Source organism: Triturus cristatus, chromosome 3_2 (assembly GCF_964204655.1).
Source record: "Triturus cristatus chromosome 3_2, aTriCri1.1, whole genome shotgun sequence".
Classification (NCBI taxonomy): domain Eukaryota; kingdom Metazoa; phylum Chordata; class Amphibia; order Caudata; family Salamandridae; genus Triturus; species Triturus cristatus.
In genome coordinates this window covers 602,229,575-602,236,047 of record NC_140584.1, presented here as the reverse complement: position 1 = coordinate 602,236,047, position 6,473 = coordinate 602,229,575, and the positions used below count along the sequence as shown (strand labels likewise).

The following is a 6,473-nucleotide window of genomic DNA, read 5'->3' as shown; positions in this document are numbered from 1 at the left end:
TGTTGGGCTTTCCAGGATTGACCCCTCGAGGTCCTACCTTTGTCCAAAATGCCGCTCTCCTGAAGCAGGCTTCCTGCATATGACCTGGACCTGCTCCGCCATTGCCAAATACTGGACAGACGTGTTTGGTATCCTTTTGCAGATGATTTTACTAACTCTAAACCCCTCCCTGTTTCTGGCATTGCTGGGCAATGTTTCGTCCATTCCAAAAACTGTCCGCAGGCTCACTGCTATTGCCTTACTACTAGCAAAAAGAGAGATTGCACTTCATTGGGGAAATTCCATTCGCCCCACCACCAAAGCTTGTCTTCACAGCATGACTTATTGTGACTTTACGAGCATGGTCTATCCTACTTTGCAGCCCCCTTCTGCTGGGCCCAAAGGTATTTGGCAACCATTCCGCTCCCACTTGCTTTCCCTAGACTCCGACTCCCCAGTCTCAACCCCACCAACAGCCATTAAAACACTAACCTCATGTCATACCAGCCAGGACACCACTTCCTGCCAGAATTGACTCAAAGCCTCACTACTCAGCTATTAACACAAAACTTCTTTTCAGTATTCTCTTTTTATTTCTTCTGTTGGATGTTTGTAAAAATATTAAATAAATCATTCCCAAAAAAACCCCCATTAAGAGTGGATACCTTATGTGAAAGAAAATGTATGGAGGCCAAAGCAAGGTTTGGGCATTGAACTCAGCTCCGCTGCCAGAATTTGTGGAGATTTGTTAAGTACACATTCCATTAAAAACACAGAATTCAGAGAAAAACTCTGTTCCTTTAGCAGAGTCAGCTACTAAACTGCACCCACAAACGCTTTGCTAAAGCAACTTAACATGCTATAACGCATATAACCAATTCCCAAAGGTGAACTTTGAAAAAGAAAAATATTAGACAATGAAAGAGGTGATGAAATTGGGGTCCCCCCTAACCTAGAGGGAGGACCAAGCAGATGCTTTGAACACAAAGAGCATATCATGCTGAACGATTCAGTGGTGGTCCCATCCTCTTAGGACCACCCCAAGCACAGTTATGGGCAAAAATAGAATCCCAACCAAAGGCCCTGCAAAGCATTATGGGACGAGATCAGCAGTGGGCAGTGAATATTATAGTATCCAATATCAAAATATTTCTACAAAGAGCTGCAGTTCAACTAGTTGTTACTATGTGTCCCTCACGAGTCAAATGCAAAAGCATTGAGCTAGGTGTCCCTCAAGTCAAATGCTTTTGCATTTGACTCATGAGGGACACCTAGTAACGACTAGTGGAACTGCAGCTTCATGAAAGGGTTTCAATGCTTTTGCATTTGACTCGTGAGGGACACCTAGTAACGACTAGTTGAACTGCAGCTCTTTGTAGAATTATTTTGATATTGGATACTATAATATTCACTGCCTACTGCTAATCTCGTCCCATAATGATTTGCAGGGCCTTTGGTTGGGATTGTATTTTTGCCCATAACTGTGCTTGGGGTGGTCCTAAGAGGATGGGACCACCACCGAATCGTTCAGCAAGATGTGCTCTTTATTTTCAAGGCATCTGCTTGGTTCTCCCCCTAGGTTAGGGAGGATCCCAAAATCATTACCTCTCTCACCGCTTGCTAAATTTACATTTTCACTTTTGTGAAATGACTATATGCGTTTAAGCATGTAAAGACAGAGATACTTGTTATTTTACCAAAATTATATGAGGTTTCTGTTTATTGATTTTACCTGCCGGTTGAAGTATTACGGTGACAAGCACACTGTTGTATATTGTGCTTCTCTCAACATGGCCACCTGCAGTCATTGGGCCTTTCTTTGTGTTTCTACTTCCCTAGCCTTCGAGAATACCTGTGAGTATTCTAGCTTGTATGTAAGTGTTCCCCTCTTGTCAGTTGAAGGGTCTGGTCAGCTGGTGAGGTGCTCAGCTCAGCTCTGTCAACTATAAAGCTACTTGTAACTTAATTAGAAGTGTCCTGAACTAGTTCCAACAATTTGGCGACGATTTGGCTGATCAGACCAGAGAGGGAACGTCTCCTGCACAGCCCTGAGCAACACCTCGCACCAAGAACCCACGGCGGTCCACCCATCTTCTCCCAGTAACGTGAGCAAAAGAAACAAGAAACCAGAAACGAGACATGAAAGAAATCCAAAAGGAAAAGGAAACAAAGAAAAGATAAGAAGAAGCAAGTACCTCATAAGTCACTCGACTCTACCGTGAGTATATTGCTGGTCTGCGCATGTCTCTTCCTGCATGTGCCACTCATACACTCACAGTGCGTTGTATTTTGTAGAAGCCTTTTACTGTTGGTCCCGCTCCGTATTCGGCTTTAGGCAAAGAAAGTAGATTAAATTGATTGCAGGCACCCCTGACGTCACTCTCCATAACCGTCAATCACCCTCAGGCTGCGCGCGTTTCTTCCCGCATGCACCACTCCCGCTCGCCCGAGCCTTGCTGAAGCAACGTTACCATGGAGCAGCGTCTCGGCGCAGAGTAAGGCTGCCATCTTGGGTGTCGTTTTCTCGCCGCATCGCTGTACTGTGTCCGGTTACTCCTCAGCAATAACAATCTTCTAAAGGAAGGGGCAGCGCATGCATTTGCGCAGTACAACATGGTTCAGTGAACCTCAACCAGACGATATAGAGGCTACATTAAAGCTGGAGTGATGCCTGTGACAACGCACTACGGACATACGTGAAAGATGTCTATCCGAATGATGTTTGCACAGTTTATGGTAAAACCATAGATGGGCAGCAGATCATTACAGCATGTAAAGAGAGCCACCAGTTTCAACCCTCGAACTTTTGGTATGGCTGCTGGCGTTCTGAGTGGAAGTTTACAGTCTTGCACACTACAGTTTAACTTATAGGTGTGCTCTAAATTCAGGTGCATTATTATGAAGATGGCAGTGTCAAGCTGGTTAGTCACAAAGATGTTCAGGAGCCTATTACAATTTCTAGTGAGTTTCTAACTGCCAAGGAATTCATTCAAATTATAGTGCATGCGGAAAATGAATATCAGATTGCCATCAGTGAAAACAATTATTAATTCCGCCGCTTCTTATCCTATACCAAACCAGGTCAGATTTGTATTATTACCCCAAGAAGAACAGTGGTCTCTAGTGCTATACATGCAATTTAATGGGTCACAGAGCTCATCATCCCAGAATGGCTACTGAGAGCCTAAATAGAACCAGGACAGAGAACGAAGTACTGGGAGAGAGTCCAGAACCGGGAAAGCCAAGAACTGGGGGAGAGAGCCCAGAACCGGGACAGCGAGCCCCAGAGAAAGTGAACCAGAACTGGCAAGGGACAAATGTTGCAGAACCACGATGGAGTGCCGGGACAGAGAGCTCATAACGGGGACAAAAGTCCCAGAACCAGGAGGGGATAAAGGTCCCAGAGCCAGTATCAAGAAGGGACAAAGGTCCCAGAACCAGTATCAAGAAGGGCCAAGGGTCCCAGAACCAGGAGGGGACAAAGGTCCCAGAACCAGTACCAAGAGGGGACAAAGGTCCCAGAACCAGAACCAGGAGGGTACAAAGGTCCCAGAACTAGTACCAAGAGGGGGCAAAGTCCCAGAACCACGATGCAGAGCCGAGACAGAGAGCCCACAATAGAGACAAAGGTATCAGTACCAGAACCAGTCAGAGAACCCACAGATCTGACACAAAGAGCTCAGAATCAAAACCTAGAGATGTGACGGAGAGCTCAGAACTAGTGAAAGTAAACCTGAACCTAAAAAAAAATGGGACAGACAGTCCAGATTCAGAAAACGGGGCCCAAAACTGGAGAAAGAGGCCCAGAACCTGAGAAAAGAGAACCAGAACAGGGACAGATACTCCAAAACTAGGACACAGAGTCCAGTCTCAGAGAAAGAAAACCAAAGACGAAGGTCTTGCAACTAGAATCGGGTCAGAGAGCCCACAGAACCAAGACAAAGAGCCCAAAAAATAAAATGGGCCAGAGAGTTCACAACCAACAAAAACAAATAAAAAAAGAGGCCCAGAACCAGAGAAAGAGCCTCAGAACCGACCGGAGAAAAAAGCCTAGAACCAGAGAAAGAGAATCCGAACCAGGACACCTAGTCCAGAACAAGGACAGAGAAAGAACTGTCTTCAATAATTTCTTCAGGAACATTAAATTCATACATGTGCAATCTAAATCATGGAGGCATCTGTTGAACTGTTCATCTTCCACTTGCAGCGGAAAGCGGTGGTGGACAGAAACAGATTGATGAAAGTGAACTGTCTCTTCCTGTTTTTGCTGGACAAGGACAGATTGGAGAAAGTGGACTGTCTCTTCCTGTTTTTGTCAGTCTAAGGGGAGTAGGTGGTGGTGATGCCTATTGGATGTTTTGGTGATGTCCCTCACTTCACCCTTCACCCTGAAACGCTCCTTTGCCTTCGCGAACTTTAAAGTTCAAGACATTGTCCCCCATACATTAAGCTTCATTTTGTGATTTGTTTCTTTATTTCCTTTTCCTCTGTAAAGGAGGAAGATGTGTTGTATATTGTGCTTCTCTCAACATGGCCACCTGCAGTCATTAGGCCTTTCTTTGTGTTTCTACTTCCCTAGCCTTTGAGAATACCAGTGAGTATTCTAGCTTGTATGTGAGTGTTCCACTCTTGTCAGTTGAAGGGTCTGGTCAGCTGGCGAGGTGCTCAGCTCAGCTATGTCTACAATAAAGCTACTTTTAACTTAATTAGAATTGTCCTGAACTACTTACAACACACACCTTGGCAAAGATTGGTGAGTGTTGCATGAATGCATGCTGTTTGTCAATCGTCTGGTAAAATAAAACGGTGACATGCACACTAATTCATCGGCTGTTATGAGCATTGTCTGCTACTGTGATTTCATGGTGCTGGGCCTCCCCTAACCAGGGGGCATATCAACAAGCAGGCGATAAAAAATTAACGCCGCTTTTGCGGCCGTTTTCGGCGGAAAAGCGGCGATAATTTTATCGCCTAATCAGCAAGGTCACGCTAACGCGTGAAACCTTGCTTTAGCGTCAGGATTCCTAGCGCCCAGCTTTGCATCTCTAATGAGATGCAAAGTGGGCATTCCTGACCTGGCATGACAGGAGAAATGTCGCTAAGCGACATTTCTCCTATCAGCAAGCCTAACACTATGAAGCATAGCGTCAGGAAAAGTAGCGATAACCCCTGTTATCGCTACTTTCCTTACGCCTGCTTCAGGACTGACTTAGCCATCATATCCTATGGAAGGTGGATATCATGGCTAAGTTTGTGAGTCCCTATCAACTAGCTAACGTGAGATTATCGCTGGGTTTCCAGCGATAATCTCACGTTAGCCAGTTAGCGCTAGTATTTTTATCGCCGATGAGATAAGCGTTGCTAATAGCACGCTGTCTCAGCAATAAAAATCGGCGCTAGCCGGCGATAATTATCCGAGCGCTAAGTGCGCTCAGTGATAATTATCGCCGGTTGTTGTTGATATGCCCCCAAGTATGTTGGCATTAAGGTTAACCAACATGTCTTCACAGTGTATTTCTACCTACAGTGGGGCATATGAACAACAACCGGCGATAATTATCGCTGAGCGCACTTAGCGCTCGGATAATTATCGCCGGCTAGCACCGATTTTTATCGCTGAGATAGCGTGCTATTAGCAACGCTTATCTCATCAGCGATAAAAATCCTAGCGCTAACTGGCTAACGTGAGATTATCGCTGGAAACCCAGCGATAATCTCACGTTAGCTTGTTGATAGGGACTCACAAACTTAGCCATGATATCCTCCTTCCATAGGATATCATGGCTAAGTCAGTCCTGAAGCAGGTGTTAGGAAAGTAGCGATAACAGGTGTTATCGCTACTTTTCCTGACGCTATGCTTCATAGCGTGGGGCTTGATGATAGGAGAACTGTCGCTTAGCGACATTTCTCCTATCATGTCAGGTCAGGAACGCCCACTTTGCATCTCATTAGAGATGCAAAGCTGGGCGTTAGAAATCCCCACGCTAAAGCAAGGTTTCACGCGTTAGCGTGACCTTGCTATTATAGCGATAAAATTATCGCCGCTTTTCGGCCGAAAACGGCCGCTAAAGCAGCGATAATTTTTTATCGCCTCGTTGTAAATATGCCCCATAGTTTTAGAAAGTCCAGGTCAACCATGTATGGGATGGGAAGACTGGAAAGATGCTTTCACAACGTACTTAGAAGCTATCGGGGGAGATGTTTATGTAGAAAAACGGAAGTTAGCAATTTTGAAAAATAGTTTAGGAGTTGAAGGTAGGAAGGTGCTAAAGATATTACTGATAAAGGGGAGGAACGTGGATGCGGGGTCAGATGTGAAAGAGGATGATATTTATGATAATGCAGTAAGGGCCTTAGAAGAGAATTATGGGGAAAAGGTTAGTATAGTTGTAGAGAGACATACGTTTTTTTCTGGCATCCAGGAGAAAGGTGAATCCATAGATCAATATGTGGCAGCTTTAAGAAGACTTGCTGTTATGTGCGAATTCAGAGAC

General features: G+C 45.0%; 1 pseudogene; it reads left to right on the top strand.

Moving 5' to 3' along the window:
• Positions 1–340: 340 nt before the first annotated feature.
• LOC146857807 (F-actin-capping protein subunit alpha-1-like) lies at positions 341–3,029 on the top strand (annotated as a pseudogene).
• Positions 3,030–6,473: the final 3,444 nt, after the last annotated feature.